General features: G+C 41.7%; 1 protein-coding gene across 2 annotated transcripts in view; it reads left to right on the top strand.

Moving 5' to 3' along the window:
- Positions 1–24158, top strand: part of SEMA6C (semaphorin 6C) — a 289590-nt gene that overhangs the window by 68185 nt on the left and 197247 nt on the right. For both annotated transcript variants that reach the window (XM_073609595.1, XM_073609596.1), the window contains exon 2: positions 13910–13960. The gene's annotated coding sequence lies outside the window, so the exon portion shown is untranslated. The remainder of the gene's footprint in view (positions 1–13909; positions 13961–24158) is intronic.

A 24158-nucleotide genomic window follows, 5' to 3' on the forward strand; every position in this document is an offset into this window, starting at 1 on the left:
GTATTATACAATTCTAGGGTGACATGAGTGATGAGATAATGGCACTTCCAGCCCTGAAGCTTCCATAAATAGGATTATAATGTCATTGGCGTGAGGGGTGGCGGTGGGGGGGCAGCCAAGTTAGGAACCCATCTTGGAAAGAGATGCCGATGGCAGGAAGGAGAATTGTGTTTGGCTAACTGTGGCCGGAAGCCATCTTTTATTCACCATCAATGGAAAATAGTGGTCATCAGACCATAATGATGCTATAATGACCTCTGAAGGTTATAACTCTATCACAGATGGCTTGGAGAATAAAGACAATTACATTATGCATATGGATCTCCATCCATCCATCGCTCTATTAGAGCTAATGTATGTTATATAATAGAGGTCATTTAATCTGTAAAGCCAAAATGATCTCTATGATGAATATATACGTCTTAATCTCTGGATGGTGGAGTCAAATAGTCATGGCCAACTTTAGGTTTAAAGGCCAGTCGTGTGTCTCTCATAGTCTCTCTCTCTCTATCTTTTAAAGTTCATTTAAGATTACAATACAAAATTAAGAGCAGAATTTAGACTTCCTTCCTTCTTCTCCCTTTCCTATCCTCCTTCCTCACGATTTTCTTGTTGTCCCTTCTTTCTTCATTCTATTTTCCCTTTGTTTCATTTTCTCTCCTTACTACTTTCCCTTCTTTCCTCCTTTCCTCCCTCCCTTTGTACCTCTCCCTCTCTTTCTTTCTTTCTTTCTTTCTCTCTCTCTCTCTCTCTCTCTCTCTCTCTCTCTCTCTCTCTCTCTCTCTCTCTCTCTCTCTCTCTCTCTCCTTCCTTCCTTCCTTCCTTCCTTCCTTCCTTCCTTCCTTCCTTCCTTCCTTCCTTCCTTCCTTCCTTCCTTCCTTCCTTCCTTCCTTTCTTTCTTTCTTTTTTTCTTTCTTTCTTTCTTTTTTTCTTTCTTTTTTTCTTTTTTTCTTTTTTTCTTTCTTTCTTTCTTTCTTTCTTTCTTTCTTTCTTTCTTTCTTTCTTTCTTTCTTGCTCTCTTCCTTCCTATTACTTTAGTTCTCCTTCCTTTCTCTTCCTTCATTTCCCATTTCTTTTGTCTTTCTTTCTTTCTCCCTTCTCCCCCTTGCTTCTCACTATTGTTCTCCCCTCCGTCTGCCTCTAGCCAGTGTAAATTGGCGGTGTAATGATCCTGAGACCTGACAACACTCACTTAGCCGGTTTCTGTCTCGGTGGACTGTGAGCTTCCATAAATATCCATTGACTTTACAACAATAAATACTACTATCGGGCCAACCATTTATTTGCCGCTGAAGCCCTGAACACAGGTATTTATGAGTAGTAAAAAAGAGAAAAGAAATAAATGATGGGCCTACGGCTCCCTTCGTTTAGGCACCCACATGGTGGTGAAGAATGTTAAGTGCCCATCTGATGGTCTTACAATTGTTCCTTTGATTGGCGTTAACATATTAAGCCCATCAGACTTGTACATACTTCGGAAAATGTCAACAACCTCTTCTGGTTTCATTCTTGCTTACTCCTCTACTCCATAGTTAGGGCTATTTGCTGAAACCTATTTCAAAAGGTCTGCCCAATTAGAGTTCAGCCGAATTTGGTAAATATTTGCCAAATTGGTCTGTAATGTACAGAAACATTGACAATCGATGCTGTAGTTTTGAGTTGCAATTAAATCTGAAAATAATTGTGGCATCCTAAGTACCTTCCAGTTGAAAATAGTGGAATACACCTAGTTTAGAAAGGGATAGATTATTGCTAAAATGTTCACCCTTGAAAAAAAGCCAGGAAAATCTGAGTCAAAATGAAATATACTGGTAAACCAGCAAAATCACTCAGGCGTAATGGTAATGGCTACCACTTGTCTTTTGAAGCAAAACACATAACCAGGCAGCCTATCAGTGAAAGCAAAGGCTGTGGCATCACCAGGGGGTGCATCATAGGGGGCCCTTCTGTATTCTTAACTGGGATTGGAGAACAGGCATGGTTTTTTTCCTCATTCCCAGACTAAACGATTCTGTGCATGGCCTGGTAAACAGCTGGGTCCTCGTATAATGAGCTGTGTGGAAGGTCAGGAGGAAACCAGACGGGAATACAAAACTCTGGAACAGGAAACCAGGAACAATATCCCATTAGCGTGCAAAGGAAACGCTACTACAATGTTTTTGTTGAGTAGAGAAAGTGTGTGTGAAGGTTTATCTGAAGCTTCATAAATGCAGATAAACAGCTGTATACAGGTCACAAGAGACAAAATGATATTTAATTTTTTGTTTGCCCGTCTAATGTTTTTTGAAAGAAGCTCAGTTACTTATATCCTAAAATATCATCCTATGGTGGATCAATGGTGGTGGCCCTCGTTATTGATGCTCTGACAGTTATCAAGCAACTTAAATAACAATATATGGGGGTCATAGACAGGTGGATTCCTCAAGAACTATGGACAAAGAGAGACACCAACCAAGTTTAGAGGGTCACCCCCTTTTTTTTTTAACGCCTCTCATTTGCTCTCTTTGGATTCTCTTTGTTTCATAGATCCTTTCACCTGATTGACTAGATCAGCTTTTCTCAACCTTTCAACACAGAGGAACCCTTGAAATAGCTTTCTTGTCTCAGGGAACCCCTGCTAAAACTTACTATGGCTACAACTCAAGACACACTAGTGTGATGGTCAGTGGGAAGAATGTTCCTTACACTTGTGGTCATTGGGGAGAATTACCTCCTTTACAGAGAGCTAAAAAGATCAGTGGTGTCAGTGGGAACTTATCTGAGAGGTAGAAATTGTTCATTGCTCAAGGGAACCCTAGCAACCTCTGGAGGAATGCTCGGATTCCATGGAACCCTGGTAGACAAACCCTGGACTAGATGATGTGTCAGTCAAAGCAAAGTGAATGCTTCTGTTCTACATGATATTGACAAAGCAAATTCAAACCAAACAAAGGGGCCACATCTTTCATAAGGTGGTGAGACACTCATCAGTCTTAAAAACCCTGTAGCAACTTATCAGGCTTTCTTAAAGCAGGTTGATTAGCCAAATCCTGCCACTTCCCTTACAGCACAGTTTCAGTGGTGGAGTTATCAAGACCCCGTATGAAACCACCACTTACTGTAGGTTCACTACTCCTTGGCCTTTGGGCCACTTGGAAACCCTTTTTCAAATTCACAAAAAGAGGGCTTTCTGCTTATGGTAGTTCCAGGCCTGCAAACATAGTGGCCAAATGTGACATGGGGGATCCAAGTTGTGGGGCATGTGGCACTACAATGTAATCCTTCTTACCACCTCTAGGCAGGCTGACCTACCCCTACAAAGCTGCCACCCGTTTCTCGACCAGAACTGGTCTGAAAGTTTCTGCTGGGTATAGGTTCACCTAAGTAACATAGAAATAAAAGAGAAATACAACTCGTGCTTGTAAGACTGTTTACTTTATTGGAAAATTTCTTCTTGACATTTTTTTAGCTTTCCTTTAGCAGTTCTTTTTGACCATTTTCTAGCTTTCATGCTCTGGATCCACTTCCCACAAAGAGTAACTTTTTAAATAAGTCCTTTTCACTAAGGCTCTCCAATTCTTTTGGCCGGGGATGCCCCCTCGGGGAAGCCATATGATAGGTCTTTCACATGCTTCCAAAGCTGCCCCTGCTATTTCACTAGGGCAGGCGACTGTTCTCCTCCACTCCCCCATACGCCTTCTACCCTACTTCAACCAGATCCCCTTTACCTACTCTAATGCCGCGTACACACGGTCGGACTTTTCGACCGGACTTGTCCGACGGACGCCGACGGACCAAATCCGGCGGACAATCCGATCGTGCATGGGCTTCACCGGACCTCCAGTCGCAAATCTGACGGACATGCTTCAAATCTTTACGTCGTGACTCCGCCGGACCCAGAAATCCGCTCGTCTGTATGCTAGTCTGACAGACAAAAACCCACGCTAGGGCAGCTATTGGCTACTAGCTATGAACTTCCTTATTTTAGTCCGGTGTACGTCATCACGTATGAATCCGTCCGACTTTTGTGTGATCGTGTGTAGGCAAGTCCGGTCGTTAGAAAGTCTGTTGAAAGTCCGCCAAAAGTCCATCGAAAGTCTGTCGAAAGTCTGTCGGATGGGCTGTCGGACTTTTGTAGCTGAAAAGTCCGACCGTGTGTACGCAGCACAACGCTAAACTATAAGGTCATCTAGTGGCCATTCTAGAAATTGTGCAGCAACCCGAAGGGAACATAATAGACATTTGTTTACCTGCTTACAAGTGGCTGCTAACAGTCTCTTTCATGGTCAGTGGTCTGTAGCAGTATCTAGGAACCTTGATGGCAAGGTCTAACACAGTTTCTTTTAAAGGTATGAGTGATTGCTGTCTCTTACAACAAGTTAGCTTTCTCTAACAGTCTCCCGTAACAAACAGTCTCAAACTATAGCCTATTACATACCTCCCAACTTTTTGAGATGGGAATGAGGGACACCTATCAGCAAAAGTATACAGGCATAGGACACACCCCCTTCCACGCCCCATTAAAGGAGAAGTGTACAAAAAAACAAGATTGGTTTAGCACACAAGTGTTTTTTTTACCACTACTATTCCTTTATATTGGCTTTTGGTATTTACCAATGCAGCAATTTAGAAATCAGATGAAAGGTTTAGCACTGGGAAACACTTTTTGATAGATAAAAAGTGCATTTTATATACATCTATATGGATCAGATCAAAATGAAGGATAAATGAGGAGGAATGAGGGACAGAGGGACATTGCTCCAAATCAGGGACAGTCCCTCGAAATCAGGGACAGTTGGGAGCTATGGCCTATTGTAGTCTGTGAGCAATCTCTTGCAGTCAATTGTAACATTGCAGCAGCCTTTTGTGGTAAAGCAGGGCGTAACAGCCAACAGTTTTACCATGCCCATTATGATTAATTGAAACACGTCAAGCTTATTTAGCACCACCCACTTTTCTTAAACCACACCCACTTACGAATGAAGGGGCAACATGGACCACTTTTCACTCTATAACCCACTTATCCTATCTTGATGTCACTGCTGACTACAAAAGTCTCCATTGCATGCTAAAGAGCTGCCATTTGACTAACAGGGGGCGTGATTCTGATCAAGTGATAGCGGAGCTTAACCTCTACTTAGACAGAAGTCAAGGCCCTATGTACAGCCTAGTTTAGGCCTTCAGGGGGCACCGTAGGTATTGACATGAAGGCCAACACAGGTACTTGTAGGCACCACAAAGTCCCTGAACTTCAGCAATGTTAGCTTATAGACTTAGCTTAGACTAGCAGGGGATGGGATTTTGCATCAAGGTGGGTCATCATCTCAACATGGGAGAGGTCAAGGACACATTTACAGCCTGGGCTAGGCCTCCAGCAGCCACCCTAGGGATTGACATGAAGGCCAACACAGGTACTTGTAGGCACCACAAAGTCCCTGAACTTCAGCAATGTTAGCTTATAGACTTAGCAGCTTAGAGACTAGCAGGGGATGGGATTTTGCATCAAGGTAGGTCATCATCTCAACATGGGAGAAGTCGAGGACCCATTTACAGCCTGGGCTAGGCCTCCAGCGGGCACCCTAGGGATTTACATGAAGGCCAACACAGGTACTTGTAGGCACCACAAATTCCCTGAACTTCAGCAATGTTAGCTTACAGACTTAGCTTAGAGCGTAGCAGGGGATGAGATTTTGCATCAAGGTGGGTCATCATCTCAACATGGGAGAAGTCGAGGATGCATGTACAGCCTTGGCTAGGCCTCCAGGGGGCACCCTAGGGATTGACATGAAGGCCAACACAGGTTGTAGGCACCACAAATTTCCTGAACTTCAGCAATGTCAGCATACAGACTTAGCTTAGTGATTAACAGGGGGTGGTGTTTTGCATAAAGGCGGGACTTAATCTCAACTTTGGCAGAAGTCGAGGTTGCATGCACAGCCTGGGCTGGGCCTTCAGGGGGTACCATAGGGATTGACATGAAGGCCAACACAGGTACCTTGTAGTCACCACAAAGTCCCTGAACTTCAGTACTGCTAGCCTAGAGACATTTTAAGGCAGGCCATGTTTTTTTTCTCTTTCTGCAGTGCTAAGCGAACGTTCATCATCTTGAAATTTGTCTGCTTACAGCTTGAAATCCCATTAATAACCAATTGTTTTTAAAGTGTTATCTGCTGTATGTTTGGAGGCTTTTCTCTGCAAGCTTCTAAATAACATACACATGTAGACCGCCCGTCAGCCTTGTCTCGATATCCCTTGCGCATCAAAGAAGGACGTTTCTGAAAAGAGCTGTCTTTTCTGTCCATCCCACTCCTCCGCTCACAGTCCGGCTCGTAATTGGGAAATTCTCAGTTGTTAATCTTAGGTAAGCAATTTTGTTCGAGTGATTATCGCAGTGGCGCGAGGCGGGAGGCTAGAGGAACTTGACAACGAATTGTCTATAGAGAGAGCTGACCCCTTTTAACATGTAATTGTGGAACTGTTAGAATTTTTTATATATTTTGGCAGCTGATTGCACGCCATCAGGCTTGCAAATACAAAAAAAAAACAAGGAGAGCTCTTGTTTTTTTATGCATTTTAGAAACTCACATCCTCAAACGCACTTCCAAATCGCACGCAACATTGTAACAGGCAGTTTTGTTTTGTTATATATGTTAATATATTCTTGTGAAGAATAAATGTAAGCTCAAATGTTTGAGGGGCTATTCTGGCAATATCACATTTTCATGGTTTTTTTTTTATCTCCAGTTCAGATGTTTTTCATTCATAATAGCATTAATCAGGAAAATAATGCATTATTGCCACTAGATGGAGCCAATGATCATTGGAAACAAATACCTAGGTCTGCTTCATCTAGTGGCTATGATGTGATATAATTCCCATTAGGCGCACAATCTGCATGAAGTCTGTTTGGTTCTCCTTCCCAATCCAAGAGGATATTAGCATGATGATTAGCTTCTCCCCATGATTGGCACCACAGTGTGAAAAAGGTGTTGGCTTTTAAATCCCTGGTTGGTCAGGGACTGTGTAAAGGGTCCAATGCAAGTCATAGGGTCCCACAGCACAATTTTTTTGAGGTCCTTCTCCCACTAGTCCACCCCTTGACCTCTCTTTGAGTCGCCTGGAAGAGTGAACTTTCTACCTGCTTTCTACCTAAACTTCCAGCCATAGCAAATCCTTATTCTCAGATCATTAACATGGGTCATCCTTGGTCTTGTCAAACCCCAACCGGTTCCTCTCCCACCCAATTCCACCCTTTGACCTCTCTATGGGTATGACAATCTAAGAGGATACTAGTATGATGATTAGCTTCTCCCTATAATTGGCATCACGATGTGGAGAAGTGTCAGCTTGTGAGCTCCCTGGTTGGTCAGGGACTGAGTAAATTACCCAGCGTTACTGCAAGACATAGAGTCCCATAGCAAAATTTTCATGAGGTCCTTCTTCCACCACCAGTCCACCTCTTAGTCTCTCTTTCAGTCATCTGGAGGAGTGCACTGTTGGCCAATGACCTTATTTGTGCCTTAATCTATAGCCTTGGCAAACCCTTTATTTCATTATTGTTGGCCTTGTCAGAACCCAACCGGTTCCTCTCCCACCCCATTCCACCATTTGGCCTCTTCCTGAGAATGTATGGCTATAGTAATCTAAGAGGATACTAGTATGATGATTAGCTTTCCCCCATAATTGGAACCACAATGTAGAAGAGGTGTTAGCTTGTAAGCGCCCAGGTTAATTGCAAGAAAAAGGTCCCATAGCAAAATTTTCATGAGGTCCTTCTTCCACCACCAGCCCACCCCTTGGCCTCTTTTTCAGTTGCCTGGTGGTGTGCACTAAAGGCCAGTGACCTTTGTACCTCAACCTCCAGCCTTAGCATATCCTTATTCTTAGACCATTAACATGGGTTATCGTTGGCCTTGTCAGACCCCAGTATGTTGCCCAGGGTAACTGCAAGACATAGAGTCCCATAGCAAAATTTTCATGAGGACCTTCTTCCACCACAAGTCCACCCCTTGGGCTTTGTACCTTAATCTCCAGCCTTGACAAACCCTTTATCTCAGACCATTAACATGGGTTATTATTGGCCTTATCAAACCCCAACCCCTCTACCACTTCATTCCACCCCTTAGCCTCCCTTTGAGTCACCTGGCAGTGTGCACTGATGGCCAGTGACCTCCTTTGCAAACCCTTTATCTCAGATCGTCAACATAAGTTATTGTTGGCCTTGGCAGACCCCAACCAGGCCCAGAGCAGCCACCTGAACTGATAATACTCAGGCCCATGAGCATACCTAAACCAACGTGAAGGCAGTTCATATATGTATTTCTATTGATGTGCATCTAAAGAACTGTAAAGAAAACTCATATCCAATAGAAAGAAAGCTGCAGAGAATTCTCTTCAGCTCCTGTTTTTTAGCTTGCGGCCATATATAAATAACTGAGATTAGAGGTGAGCTGTAGAAAGGAACGTCTTGCTTTTCCAACACTTGTAATACAGTCTTTGAAGTCCCTTCTGACCAGCGAGGTCAGAATATGAAACGGATATGGAGGACCAGGGGGGGTCAGCTGTAGCTGCACTCTAAGTGCCCGGTCCTATATGTAGAACCCCCACGGTCGTGTGATGCCATAGGAGCTGCGAAACCCTAGAAGAGGTGCAGAACACTTGAAAGGTGAAGATGGCTTTCTCCAGAATGGCCTAAGTAAATGGCTGGCAGCAACATGCGGCTCCTTGATCTTTTTTAGCGCGTGTCAGCGGAAGATTATGTGAAACTACAAAGACGCAGGATGCCTATGCACTGAAGTTCAATTTACACACGTAATTAAAGGCGGCTTCAGCTTAACAGCTAAATATGCAGATAAAACACATCTTTAGCAATTGCTAAAGCTGAACTTCAAGCAGATTAATGCAGCTTTGAATTCATTAATACATCATTACATGTATTTTTTTTTTTAATATACAAGCAGTGTACATTTTTGAATTAGACCTGGTATCAGCCTCTTGCAGTCCATGTATAGCAGAACTCAGACTTGGAGGAGGAGAATGTTCCAGAAGCGCATTTGTGAGGTCAAGCACTGATGTGGATGAGAAGGGCTGGCTCGCAGTCTGCGCTTTAATTTATCTCAAGTGTGTTCTATCAGGTTGAGGTCAGGACTCTGTGCAGGCCCAGTCAAGTTCCTCCACCTCAAACTCGCTCATCCATGTCTTTATGGACCTTGCTTTGTGCACTGGTGCGCAGTCATGTAGGAACAGGAAGGGGCCATCCCCAAACGGTTCCCACAAAGTTGGGAGCAGGAAATTGTTCAAAATGTCTTGGTATGCTGACGCCTTAAGAGTTCGCTTCACTGGAACTAAGGGACCAAGCCCAACCCCTGAAAAACAACCCCACACCATAATCCTCCCTCCACCAAATGATTTGGACCAGTGCACAAAGCAAGGTCCATAAAGACATGGATGTGCGAGTTTGGGGTGGAGGAACTTGACTGGCCTGCACAGAGTCCTGACCTCAACCCAATAGAACACCTTTGGGATGAATTAGAGCGGAGACTGCGAGCAACTCGTCTAACATCAGTGCCTGAGCTTACAAATGCTCTTCTGAAAGAATTGTCAAACATTCCCATAGACACACTCCTAAACCTTGTGCACATCCTTCCCAGGAGAGTTAAAGCTGTTATAGCTGCAAAGAGTGGGCTAACTCAATATTGAACCCTATGGACTAATGCCGCGTACACACGGTCGGACTTTTCGACCGGACTTGTCCGAGGGACGCCGACAGACCAAATCCGGCGGACAATCCGATCGTGTGTGGGCTTCAACGGACCTTCAGCGGACTTTACCAGTCGCAAATCTGACGGACTTTAGATTTGGAACATGCTTCAAATCTTTACGTCGTAACTCCGCCGGACCCAGAAATCCGCTCGTCTTCATGCTAGTCCAACGGACAAAAACCCACGCTAGGGCAGCTATTGGCTACTGGCTATCAACTTCCTTATTTTAGTCCGGTGTACGTCATCACGTACGAATCCGTCGGACTTTTGTGTGATCGTGTGTAGGCAAGTCCGGTCGTTAGAAAGTCTGTTGAAAGTCCGCCAAAAGTCAGTCGAAAGTCTGTCGGACGGGCTGTCAGACTTTTGTAGCTGAAAAGTCTGACCGTGTGTACGCGGCATAAGACTGGGATGCCATAAAAGTTCATATAGTGTATGTTTATATAGCCGTTTGTCTGGAGTTAGGCCTTAAAATTCTTGGTATCTTCCCCATCCTGCTATATGACTGTGTAGCTTAAGGTGGGTGACCAAATCATTCAGAAACTATGACAATGGCAATATTATATATCACATTCACCTCTTATTGCAAATGCCTTGGTGTCAGAGGGTTGCAAATAGGTGGTGATACAGCTATGGACACAAGGGACGAGGAGACATTAATGTTGTCCCTCTGTGGGACAGCTGGCAAAGTAACAAGTATGCTCTCTCTCTGCATTGTGTATCAGTGCATAGAGGAGACAGAGTGCAGCACCCTGGATGTTTGCTCTGGGGTGGTTTGGACCCCCCTGCCCTCCCCCCTTATCTATACCCCTGGGTGATAGTGACATTCCATTATGGTCTTCAAATCAGATAGTGTTTCCAAAAACTGCTTTCAAAACTAGGACTTTACCTCTCATGAGGGTAAAGTTTACACCCTTTACCATGCCATCCAAAACGATATAGTTGGTCAACAGTTTGTGGACCTCTGACCATCACATCTACAGTATATGACCAAATGTGTGTAGATCCTCCTCCAAATTAGGTGTCTGCGTTTTCACTGAAGGCCACCGTAAGTGCTACAACATACAAAGACATCTTAGACAATTATTGTGCTCCTTCAACCTTGGGTTGGTGAAGGCCCTTTTCTCTTCCAGCATGATTGTGCTCCTGGGTAGAAAGCCAAATCCTAAAAGACATGGTTTGATGAGTTTGGTGTGGAGACACTTGAAGGACCTGACCTCAACCCTACTGAACACCTTGGGGATGAATTGGAATGTTGATTGCAAGCCAAACAACATACAACATCAGTACCTGCCCTTGTAAATGGTGGCCAGCTCCATAAAGACATGGTTTAATGAGTTTGCTGTGGAGGGACTTGAAGGACCTGCACAGGGTCAACTGGTTTATATAGGTCTGATGGTCAGGTGTCCACAAACCTATGGTTATATAGTGTATAACAGGGTTTGATGAGTTTGGTGTGGAGGACCTCAAGTGTCCTGCTCAGAGTGCTGACCTCAACCCTACTCAACACCTGCGGGATGAATTGGAACAGCAACCGTGAGCCAGGTCTTCTCCTCCAACATCAGTACCTTACCTCATAAATGGTGTCCAGCTCTATAAAGACATGTTATGATGAGTTTGGCATGAAGGACATCAAGTGTCCTGCACAGAGCCCTGATCTCAACCCTACTGTACACCTTTGGGATGAATTGGAACACCAACTGTGAGCCAGGTCTTCTCCATCAATCTTCATCAGTACCCGACCTCAAGAATTGTTCTTTTGTTTAAATGGACAAATCTTGTGAAAAGCCTCCCGAGAAGAGCGGAGGAGGTTATAGAAGAGGCAACTCCATTTCAGTTTCCATGGTTTTAGAATAGGATGTCCAACAATTTCATATGCAGTGGCTGTAAGGGGAAAGGTGTCCACAAACATTTGGCCATATTGTGTATTTTAACATTGTGCTGCTAACTAGTTAATATAATTTAGGCCGGTCAGTTAGTGGTTCTCCTGGAAGGTGGCCTTGGTTGGCAGTGAAAACATCCTACAGAGGCCGAGGCTAATGAACAATTTCATTCTGGCTCAGTATCAGCTTAAATTTTGCCAGCGAAGCCATTCTGATGCAGAATGTCTTATTACAGAAAAATCTAGTAAATATATGTACTATGCTTCGTTTTAATTTTTTCTGCTCGTGTTGCGGGTCCATAAACGAGCCCATTAAACTTGTAACTTTGGCTATTTAACTCCTATAAACCCTCCATCCATATTAAATGAAATTCATCATAGGAAAGAGGATAACTCTTACTAGCTAAGAACCGCGCACCATTATCTTTTAATTTTCATGGAAAGGGCCCAAATTTTCGGAAAATCCTTGATTAAAATTCTTTGTGAGCAAAAAAAAGTAGGCTGACGCAGTTTGGTGCCCAAAACTGTGACACTCTTGGCTTTGACATAATGGAGGCTTCAGGGGATTTTTTTTTTTTTTTTTTGTGCGCAGAATGGCCGTTATGTAAGATAGCAGTCAGTTTAAATGTGGAACTCAGAGATTTCCAATCAAAGGGGACTTGTAATATTTTCTTTGATGACTGCATAATTTATCATACAAGATAAGAGCTATAAAACCACATCGGAGCAGGGCAAGATTGATAAGTATTAATTCTTGATAACATTTTTTTTTTTATCTGTAAATTTTTGATGAAATAATAAAATACGGGAAGTAAGCTCTTACGGTGCACCCCTCTCAAATGAAACCAAACCACCAAAAGATCGAGAGAAAAAAAAAAAAGCTGCACCCAGACTTAAAAGCAAATATAGTATAAAAAGAATTTATGAAGAAAAGCTTTGGGCATTTTCTGTGCAAAAAAAAGATGTTTTGTTAATAAAAAAGTTTATGATACAAATTTATTACAAAAAAATTCCCAGTCAAGAAATAAAAACATAATAAAATAAAAAGAAAATTTGTGGTCACACCATATCCACCCCAAAGGTGGACTGAACATTAAAAAAACAAAACAATTTTGTATATTGTGTAATAACGTATTATTAAAAGTTTTTTTTTTCCCATGGGTAATGCCCAAAGCTTTTCTCCCTATAATCTCTTTATTCCAAAATAATAAAATAGCTTAGTATGTTTACTAAACTATTTTCTGGTACAATAATTTTTTTCTTGAAAAAAAATAATGCACAGGTGCATATTAACAGTTTACCCATGCAGGGGGATCAGGTGAGAGACATAAAATTACATAGAACATCAATGAATGTACCCAAAACCGGTCCAGTATATAGAGCAAGAGCTCAAGGTACGACCCCGTGTCACCGGCCGTAGGTCTTTGAAAATAACTCTAAAGGCCCCCGGCAAATATTAGAAAGGGGTGAGAGAATAGGCAGAAGCCCCTAAGGAAGGAGAGAGAAAGGAAGCGGAGGGGAAAAAAAAAAAAGGGAAAAGGCACGGGTTTGGTAGCTGGGGGCGGGTTGACGGGAAGTGGGAGGGTAATATACCCACATTCTAGGATCTAGGCCCCACCATTAATTAGGAAGTGCCTAGGCTGATCAGGGGGTATTGTGGGGAGGGCATAAGACCACCAAGGGGACCAAATTTTCAAAAATTTGGTGTGGGGTTTACTAAACTATTTTAATATTTTATTTATAAAACTATTTTGATAAAATAAGAATAAATGGTTTTAATATTTTAATTTAAAAAAATTTCGATAAAAATAAATAGAAATAAAAGTTGTAATAATTTAATACTAATTGTATTAATTATTATTATAAAAAAAAATAACAGTAATTAGTATTAGTAATATTTATAGGTAAAGTTCATACAGGGAATATCCGTCTGCCTTTTGGGGGATCAGGAAGGATTTTTTTTTCCCCGCTGGAGCAAATTGGATCATCATTTATTGTTTTTTTTTTTTTGTTTGTCTTTCCCTGGATCAACTGTGGATATCGGATAGTATATATATGGAGGTTTTCTATTTCAGTGTGTTCATTTTCCTTTTTTTTTTCTTTGTTGTTTTAACTGGATGGACTTATGCCTTTTTTTAACCAGATTAAATATGTAACTATTTAAATAAAAAATATATAAATAACAACAAACTATTTTAATATTTTAATTAAAAAAAATATATATTTTATTAAAAAAAAAGAATAAACTAAACTATTCTAATTAAAAATATTATACTCTCTTTTTTTTCAGATCTGAAGTTTTCATCAGACCCCTTATACCTGTCAACTGAACACTACTAAGGTAATATTATTTACATTGTTACTTATATACTTGGAGTAGCTTGAAAGGAAATGATACGTATACTTACTATGATGTCTGTACGGCAATGATACACAGTTTTAAAATAATAGTGTTGTCAAGCTCCACCCCCTAGGAACTTCCAGCTCAAAAGAATTTTATTGAGACATAGATTTAAATTAAATTTTATTGCTTGATGATATCTAGTGCTAGCATGGCTGTAGATGTTTGGAAATTAATATTTCAATTAAAGCGTATGTTAAGCCAATATTTAGTTTTTTACGTTTTCAATATTGTGGGGTAGGACTGTTGAGTTCTTACTACCTGTCCTCACATACTGCCTCCTGGCTTCTGAGTGTGCATAACAATATACAAAAAAATGGGGCCCCCATGGATCTTACCATTCTCCAAGGCTATGATATTGAACAGTTATGAATACATAGGAGCTGGAAGATGGTTTGTTAATTGAGGCAGTTGATGGGGCAACAATTTAAGGTTACAGAAGACCCCCCGACCCTCAAGCTAGGGCATCAGACTCAAGGGGGCTGAGGAAAAATTAAGTCCAAAAAAAAAAAATTAGCCCAAACCTTACTGCTTTTTTTTACGCCACCGCTAAGGGGGCAGGGCATGCCAACATTGTAAACGGTTGGTATGTGGAGTTATTGAAAAAAAAAGCAGTGCGAGAGAAGGTAGCTACAGTACAAAATTGAAATTGTTACATAAATTGTAGCCAGGTTTGTATCCATCAAACACAAACCACCGGCACTAAAGCGGAAGTAACGCTTGATGGCTACTGCGCCTTTAAGAAGCCGCATTTTGGGCTTTTCAATTTCGTTCTGTAAAAAAACCTGTTCGCGGCAGGAATTTTCCTCTGGAAAGAGAAAGACGAATGACTCGGCTTAATGAGAAGTGATGGGTCGGCTCTGCTGACGCTACGGAGGTCACAAACTCGGTGTTTGGGCTCACCGGCTCCACTAATAAAGCACAAAACACAGCTTTTTCCAATAAAACTGGACGTCCGCGGCCTTGATAAATCACGCTCATCTGTATTCATGGCCGCTGCTAAAAAGCTGAACGAATCTCGTGGACGATAGAGGAGGAATACTTAAAGACGGATAATTCAGGGTCTGTGAAATGCCAAAAATTGGAGTTTTTTTTTACAGAATTTCAGGGTCGTTCCCCTTTTTTGTCTGAAGATGTCTTAAAGAGGAGCTTGCTATGTAATCACATTTAAAAATAACTCTGGTAGAAGAGGTACAGGTTTTGTTCACTGGTCTAAACATGATCTGAATCCCCGGTGTAGAGTATAATCTGGAATAACCACATTTTATTATCTGCACTGATAGAAATCACTTCCTGGTTTCTTGTGTCCTCCACTGCCTCTGAGGCCTCCCTAGACCTCATAGAGATACAAATATATAAAAACATCTCATAGAAAAGGTACAAGTTCCAGTAACTGGCCTATACATGATCTGAATCCCCGGTGTAGAGTATAATCTGGAATAACCACATTTTATTACCGTATCTACACTGAGAGAAATCACTTCCTTGTTTCTTGTGTCCTTCACTGTCTCTGAGGCCTCCCGTGACCTCATAGAGATACAAATATATAAAAACATCTCATAGAAGAGGTACAAGTTCCAGTAACTGGCCTATACATGATCTGAATCCCCGGTGTAGAGTATAATCTGGAATAACCACATTTTATTATCTACACTGAGAGAAATCACTTCCATGTTTCTTGTGTCCTTCACTGCCTCTGAGGCCTCCCGTGACCTCATAGAGATACAAATATATAAAAACATCTCATAGAAGAGGTACAAGTTCCAGTAACTGGCCTATACATGATCTGAATCCCCGGTGTAGAGTATAATCTGGAATAACCACATTTTATTATCTACACTGAGAGAAATCACTTCCTTGTTTCTTGTGTCCTTCACTGCCTCTGAGGCCTCCTGAGACCTCATAGAGATACAAATATATAAAAACATCTCATAGAAGAGGTACAAGTTCCAGTAACTGGCCTATACATGATCTGAATCCCCGGTGTAGAGTATAATCTGGAATAACCACATTTTATTATCTACACTGAGAGAAATCACTTCCTTGTTTCTTGTGTCCTTTACTGCCTCTGAGGCCTCCTGAGACCTCATAGAGATACAAATATATAAAAACATCTCATAGAAGAGGCACAAGTTCCAGTAACTGGCCTATACATGATCTGAATCCCCGGTGTAGAGTATAATCTGGAATAACCACATTTTATTATCTACACTGAGAGAAATCACTTCCTTGTTTCATGTGTCCTTCACTGCCTCTGAGGCCTCCCGAGACCTCATAGAGATACAAATATATAAAAACATCTCAAAGAAGAGGTACAAGTTTCAGGAACTGGCCTATACATGATCTGAATCCCCTGTGTAGAGTATATTCTGGAACTACCACATGTCCTTCACTGCCTCTAAGGCAGGGGTAGGCAACCTGGGGCCCTCCAACAGTTGTGGAACAACATTTCCCATGAGGCATTTCAAGGCTGGCAGTTACAATTACTCCCAGAGGCATGATGGGACTTGCAGTTCTGCAACAGCTGGAGGGACCCAGGTTGCCTACCCCTGCTCTAAGACCCTGATATAAACATTTTTATTAAAAAAATCTCATTGAAGAGCTACAAGTTCCAATAACTGGTCTATACATGACCTGAATCCCCTGTTTAGACTATATTCCTGGAATGGCCACATTCTATTACCTGCCCTGATAGAGATCACTTCCTGGTTTCACATGTCTTTCATTGTCTCTGAGGCCTCCTAGATATAAATATATATAAAACTATCTCATAGAAGGAGGTACAAGTTCCAGTAACTGGTCTATACAATCCCCTGTGCAGAGTATATATTCTGTAATGGCCACATATTATTACATGCATTGATAGAGGTTGCTTCCTGATTTCACGTGTCCTTACTGCCTCTGAAGCTTTCCGAGACCTCTTACATAAAAAAAACGTATAAAAAATATCTCATAGAAGAGATACAAGTTCCAGTAACTAATCTATACATGACTGGAATCCCCTGTGTAGAGTATATTCTGGAATGGCCACATTTTATTACCTGCATTGATAGAGGTCACTTCCTGATTTCACGTGTCCTTACTGCCTCTGAGGCTTTCCGAGACCTCCTACCTAAGAAATGTATACAAATCTCTCACAGAAGAGGTACAAGTTCCAGTAACTGGTCTATACATTACCTGAATCCCCTGTGTAGATTATATTCTGAAATGGCCATATTTTACTACTTGCACTGATATAGATCACTTCCTGATTTCACATTCACTGTGTCAGAGGCCTCCTAAGACCTCACAGATACAGTATGTGGCTGGGGAGGATCAGAATAGGAAGTCACCGCTGTTTTTGCATCTTGGCATTGAGTCTTGCTGAGTTGCAGTCAACAACATAGACTGGGCATGACCCAGCTCTTTGCAATAAGACTAATAGCTGGTAATCAGTGGTCAACTGGACTTGTTCTGTAATGTTGAGGATGATTTGTAGCTCTCCTAGCCCCTTGTTCACAAAGGTGGATATAGAAATATCTGATAGAAAAGGTACAAGTTCCACTAACTGGTCTATACATGATCTGAATCCCCTGTGTAGAGTATATTCTGGAATGGTCACATTTTTACCATCCACATCGATGAAGAACACTTTATGGTTTCACGTGTCCTTTACTGCCTCTGATGTCTCCTGAGATGTCCCAGCTTTGTGGCTGAGGAGGAGCAGACCAGGAAGTCTGGGATGCCATTGCATTCGGCATTGAGTTTTGCCATGTTACTGTAGACCGGGAAGGACCAAGTTCTTTGCAGTAGGCTGGTAATCATTAGTCACATTTAACTGAACTTGTTCTATAATGTTAAAAGACATTTTGTAGCTTCCTCAAGACGCTTCTTCAGTCTATATGAGTGTCAGGAATATACCCCAGTATTTATATTCACACAGGTAGCACAGACACCTTATTCTCATCATTATGAAATGTGTCAAGGCAGATTTTGAATTTCCAAGAACATCTAAGGAGGTGTGAAAGTTGAGGAACCATCCTATTCTAGTTATCTAATCTTGTTTACGCAGGTGTTAATCCTTTGACTCGCACATCTGAAGTTGGCCAATTCGCCGGGGTATAGAAAACAGCGTTATAGGTAGAAGAAAGATGGTATTGAAGGCCCCCCTACCCCCCGTTTAGTGATAGTTGTTTCGGTTTGATGTAGATGGCCTTTTTCATGCCTCTTGTGAACCAGTTGTCCTCTCTGTCCGAAATAAGGACCTCACTGTCCTCAAAAGAATGTCCCCTTTCCTTAAGGCGTAGGACGACTGATGAATTCCGACCTGGATAATTTGCCCTCCAATGTTGGCTATTCTGGGGTACTCCCATCCCTCTCTGCCCATTCCTCCTCCTTAGTGTCGGGGGTGTGTCTGATTCCCCTAAAGTTGGGCTAGTAGAAAGACGTAAAGAGCGGCGAAGGAACTACGTTCCCATCTTCCTTAATTGCAATCCACGATTGGGCTTCTGCTAGGACAGGGCTGGGCATTGGGAAGATCAGCAGGTTCGGCTATGGGACTACTGTCACACCATGCTGCGGCACAGCGTCCTGTAGCTCCGATCGGAAACCTGAGGAAGGCAACGATTGGGTTTACATCTACTTTACCATTTTGTGGTAGCTAAAGTGTAATTTTGGGTGATGGGCGTGCTACTTAGACACACGGCATGCAACCAAGTCCACCCATAACAATATCTATCATTTTTGGGAGGACTGACCCTTTTTAATGGTGCTGGTAGAGGGCAGAAAAGAAAGCCTTGACTCTACAGCGGCGTCAGAGATTGGTTGAGGTGTACAGTTACATATAATGTATAATAAATAGGCTGCCATTGTCTCCTGGCCTTCTTCATTTGTCTGTGACCGGGGTCCTCGGAGCAGACCGCAGTCCTCTGAAAGCCGTGGCTGAATATAAGTCCTGAGCGACGAGGACATTGTCTGCTAAGCACACACAATGGCATCCTGATGACAACAGAGCCTTATACTAATACTCCATTATAAAAGGATCATTATTATACACAGTACAAAGGATGAGACGCTAGACGGGTCTACCAGTCTTCACCACAACAACACCCCACCAGTAAAAAAAAAGTCTAGATCGGGGGAATGTACAAATTCTGTGCAGAACATGTCCTACTTGTGTACTGGACCCAGGACCCCGGCTCTGCAATAACTAAGCCACTGAACTGCTTGCTAGAAGAAATGTTGCCAGTATAGTAAAAATCAGTTAGATAAAAAATTATCTAAAAATGAAAAAAAAAAGGGGGGGGGGGGATTTAAAAACTTAAAGAAAAAAAAAAATGATGTAAAACTAAATACAGGTAATATATATATATATATATATATATATATATATATATATATATATATATATATATATATATATACATCATTTTTTTTTCTTTAAGTTTTTAAATCCCCCCCTTTTTTTTTTCATTTTGAACCCTACGGACTAAGACTGGGATACCATTAAAGTTCATGTGCGTGTAAAGGCAGGTGTTCCAATACTTTTGGTAATATTATATATATATAAAATGTTTCGTTTAGTTTTTGTAATATATATATATATATATATATATATTACCAAAAGTATTGGGAAATTCAGCCAGCATAATAAAAATCAGTTAAATTAAACCATAAAAATGATGCAAAAATGAAAAAAAAAGGGGGATTTAAAAACTTAAAAAAAAGGAAAACAAAAAAAGATGTAAAACTAAATATCCGTATATATATATATATATATATATATATATATATATATATATATATATATATATATATATATATATATATATATATATAATCTATATCTCTATAGATATAGATTATATATATATATATATATATATATATATATATATATAGAGAGAGAGAGAGAGAGAGAGAGAGAGAGAGAGAGAGAGAGAGAGAGAGAGAGAGAGAGAGAGAGAGAGAGAGAGAGAGATCTATATATATAATATATCATTTTGGATTTTCCCTCATGTTTGGTAACAATGGTAGCCAAGACTGATAAAACAGGTTAAAATGTGTCTATACCAAAAAACTAAACGAAACATTTTATATATATATATATATATATATATATATATATATATATATATATATATATATATATATATATATATATATATATATAATATTACCAAAAGTATTGGAACACCTGCCTTTACACGCACAAGAACTTTAATGACATCCCAGTCTTAGTCCGTAGGGTTCAATATTGAGTTGGCCCACCCTTTGCACCTATAGCAGCTTCAACTCTTCTGGGAAGGCTGTCCACAAGGTTTAGGAGTGTGTCTATGGGAATGTTTGACCATTCTTCCAGAAGCGCATTTGTGAGGTCAGGCACTGATGTTGGACGAGAAGGCCTGGCTCGCCGTCTCCGCTCTAATTCATCCCAAAGGTGTTCTATCGGGTTGAGGTCAGGACTCTGTGCAGGCCAGTCAAGTTCCTCCATCTCAAACTTGCTCATCCATGTCTTTATGGACCTTGCTTTGTGCACTGGTGAGCAGTCATGTTGGAACAGGAAGGGGCCATCCCCAAACTGTTCCCACAAAGTTGAAATTGTCTAAAATGTCTTGGTATGCTGACGCCTTAAGAGTTCCCTTCCCTGGAACTAAGGGGCCAAGCCCAACCCCTGGAAAGCAACCCCACACCATAATCCCCCCTCCACCAAATGATATGGACCAGTGCACAAAGCAAGGTCCATAAAGACATGGATGAGCGAGTTTGGGGTGGAGGAACTTGACTGTCCTGCACAGAGTCCTGACCTCAACCCGATAGAACACCTTTGGATTGAACTGCGAGCCAGGCCTTCTCATCCAACATCAGTGCCTGACCTCACAATTTCGCTTCTGGAAGAATAGTCAAACATTCCCATAGACACACTCCTAAACCTTGTGGACAGCCTTCCCAGAAGAGTTGAAGCTGTTATAGCTGCAAAGGGTGGGCCAACTCAATATTGAACCCTACGGACTAAGACTGGGATGTCATTAAAGTTCATGTGCGTGTAAAGGAAGGTGTCCCAATACTTTTGGTAATGTAGTGCATATTCAAGTCCTTAGATGTGATGACTGCAGTAGTTTTCCATACCTCCCAACTTTTTGAGATGAGGGAATGAGGGACATCTATCAGCAAAAGTATACAGGCATAGGACACACCCCTTGCCACGCCCCCTTAAAGAAGAATTGTACAAAAAAACAAGATTGGTTAAACCCACAATTGCTTTTTTTTACCACTACTATTCCTTTATATTGGCTTTTGGAATTTACAAATGTAGCAATTCAGAGATCAGATGAAAGGTTTAGCACTGGGAAACACTTTTTGATAGATAAAAAGTGCATTTTAAAAACCTCTATATAGATCAGACCAAAATGAGGGACAAATGAGGAGGAATGAGAGACAGAGGGACATTGCTCCAAATCAGGGACAGTCCCTCCAAATCAGGGACAGTTGGGAGCTATGGTTTTCTTTCGTCAAGGTTTTTTTTTTTTTTTTCTTCTTTATTTTCACCTGGTGATCCTGCCAGTAACACACTTCCTGTCCTAGGCTGACAACACTCCCTGTACTGTATCTATGGAGGAGCAGCGTTGTCACCCTAGGACAGGGCTACAGAACACCTCCCCTGTCTTCTTCTCCATAACATGAGAGGTTCTGTAGTGCTCAGAGATGACCAGGAACAAAGTCACTGACAGGCAGCACAGGAAGTTATCAGCAGATAAGATTTCTGGCAGGATCAACAGATATAACAGAACAATTTTAATAGTTTATTTATTGGTTCAAAAACTCACCGCTTCATCCAAAATGCAGAAAGTTCTGGTTCTGGGTGGCTGCGGCACGTGTTTCCTGCCATGTGACTGTTCTCCGCCTCGGCCCGAGCAGCCGCTGGCTTATCATGACAGTGCCGTCATGGCGGGTCACTGCCGGAGGATTCAATAAAACAAAACCAGGGGGGAGAAGGAGGGGCGTGTCACCTAAAACCTAGAATGAGACTTTATTACTTACACAGTTTGATTTGCAAAGTAAGTTAGGTGCGTGTCATTTATTTATTACCTCTCACAGAGATCACAGGACCCCCCCCCCTGACAATGCGCTCATCTGCTTTTCTTGTCCAGAAGGATGGCGCCATCTTTGATCAGGCATCATCCAGAGGCTTGTGACTTTCTACAAAGTTTTATTGTATAGTCTGAGTTAGAGGGATGGTGGGAACCCCTCATAATGGGCACAGCAGGTGTACAGACCCAGGAACTCAGCACAGGGATGGTGGGAACCCCTCATAATGGGATGCCCTTTTAATATAGAGGTGTACAAAAGGGTTGGGAGGGCTCGGAGTATACCCTTCCTCCCCCATATTAGTTATGCAGAGTGGGTGTATGGGGCATTCCAGACTCTTCGGGATTATGATTTGGAAACACTTTTTTTAGTTAGTCTAGTAGTCTGTTATTTCACGTGGTTATTTCACTCCCCTAGATTTTCAAGATCAAATCTATTTTTGATAAAAGGCTACATGCATGGTGACGGTGATGTTCCTTAGTCTGGCTCTCCCGTAGGGATTGTGTTGTGCGCAATTTGGTTTGTACCATTTATTATGTTCTTGTTTTGTATTATCATATTCAATTATTTTGTAAATATGTTTTATTTATTTATTATGGTTTTATTGCATATAAGTTGTTGTTTGTAAGATTTTTCAATAAACAAAATGAACCCCTCATAATGGGCACAGCGGGTGTACAGACCCAGGAGCTCAGCATAGGGATGGTGGGAACCCCTCATAATGGGCACAGCAGGTGTACAGACCCGGGAACTCAGTACAGGGATGGTGGGAACCCCTCATAATGGGCACAGCAGGTGTACAGACCTGGGAACTCAGCACAGGGATGGTGGGAACCCCTCATAATGGGCACAGCAGGTGTACAGACCCAGGAACTCAGCACAGGGATGGTGGGAACCTCTCTTAATGGGCACAGCAGGGGTGCATGGGTTGAACTTGTCAGTATCCGCCAGATACTGAAATACCAGTTTTGGGTGGGCGGACCCTTTAAGATCTGTACTCGGCCCGGCTCATTAGATTAATCTGGGGGTCACCCTGAAGAAAGGAGAAGTCACGAAGCAGAGTCTGGGACGGGGGAAACCTCGCCCAGTGCGGTATTAGAGCCGGGGTCAGCCGGGAACTTGTCATAGGTGGTGGAGCATGTGATGAATTAATCTGTATAATCCGGCTGGGTCGAGGGATCTGGAAGAGTCCTGAACTCCAGTCTTAGCGGAAGGTGATAAGCGACTTTCCCGGCGCCGTGGCGGATAATCTGAAAGTCGTGGAAGCAGAAGAAAGCCGAACCCCACTAATTTTATGCACACCAACGACAGCAGAGTCAGTCTTAGTGGCCACGCCCCAATAGACGCAAAAAAAAAAAAAAGCCCCCGTTCACACCGGTGCGATTTGTTATGCGATTTCAAAATCGCATGAAAAGCCGCTCCTCATTGCTGGCACCATTGAAATAGCTGCCACTCATGTTATGTTATATATTTTAAAGAGACAGTGCTGCAATTTATTAAAAAAAAAAAAATCTTCCTCTTCCTCTCACTTCCTGTTGCCTCTCCAGAACAGGACATTAAGGAGAATCTAATCAAGGGGACACAGAAACCAAAAATTAAAAAAAAATAAATGATTTTAACTCTTCTATACTCAATCCCCAAAAAATAGGCTTAATTTTGTGATTCACATCGAGATCTGCCATGTCCGCGCTTGATGTCAGTTTGCCGCGCGTACCGCGTGGGAATCAAACAAAATAGCTGTATATGTCTCAGTCCTCATACACTTGGGGGTATTAAAAATACTCCTAAGTACGCTGCTGGCCAACTTAAAAAAATGCTTGTTTTGGCGCGTAATTACGTGCGTTTTTGCGCATTTAGAAGCATATATGTGTAAATTCATTCTACTGGCTAGTAAAAAAAAAAATGAAAAAAATTCTTGAAACCTGGAAAGCTGTTTGAAAATAATATCTTGATGCTAGATAAATAAAATTAAAAAAAAATTGCTGCGCTGCCCCTTTAAAATATATAACATAACTTGTTCATATATAACATATTTTAAAGGGACAGTGCTGCAATAAAAAAATTAAAAAAT

This window comes from Aquarana catesbeiana, linkage group LG13 (assembly GCF_042186555.1).
Source record: "Aquarana catesbeiana isolate 2022-GZ linkage group LG13, ASM4218655v1, whole genome shotgun sequence".
NCBI classification, from domain to species: Eukaryota; Metazoa; Chordata; class Amphibia; order Anura; family Ranidae; genus Aquarana; species Aquarana catesbeiana.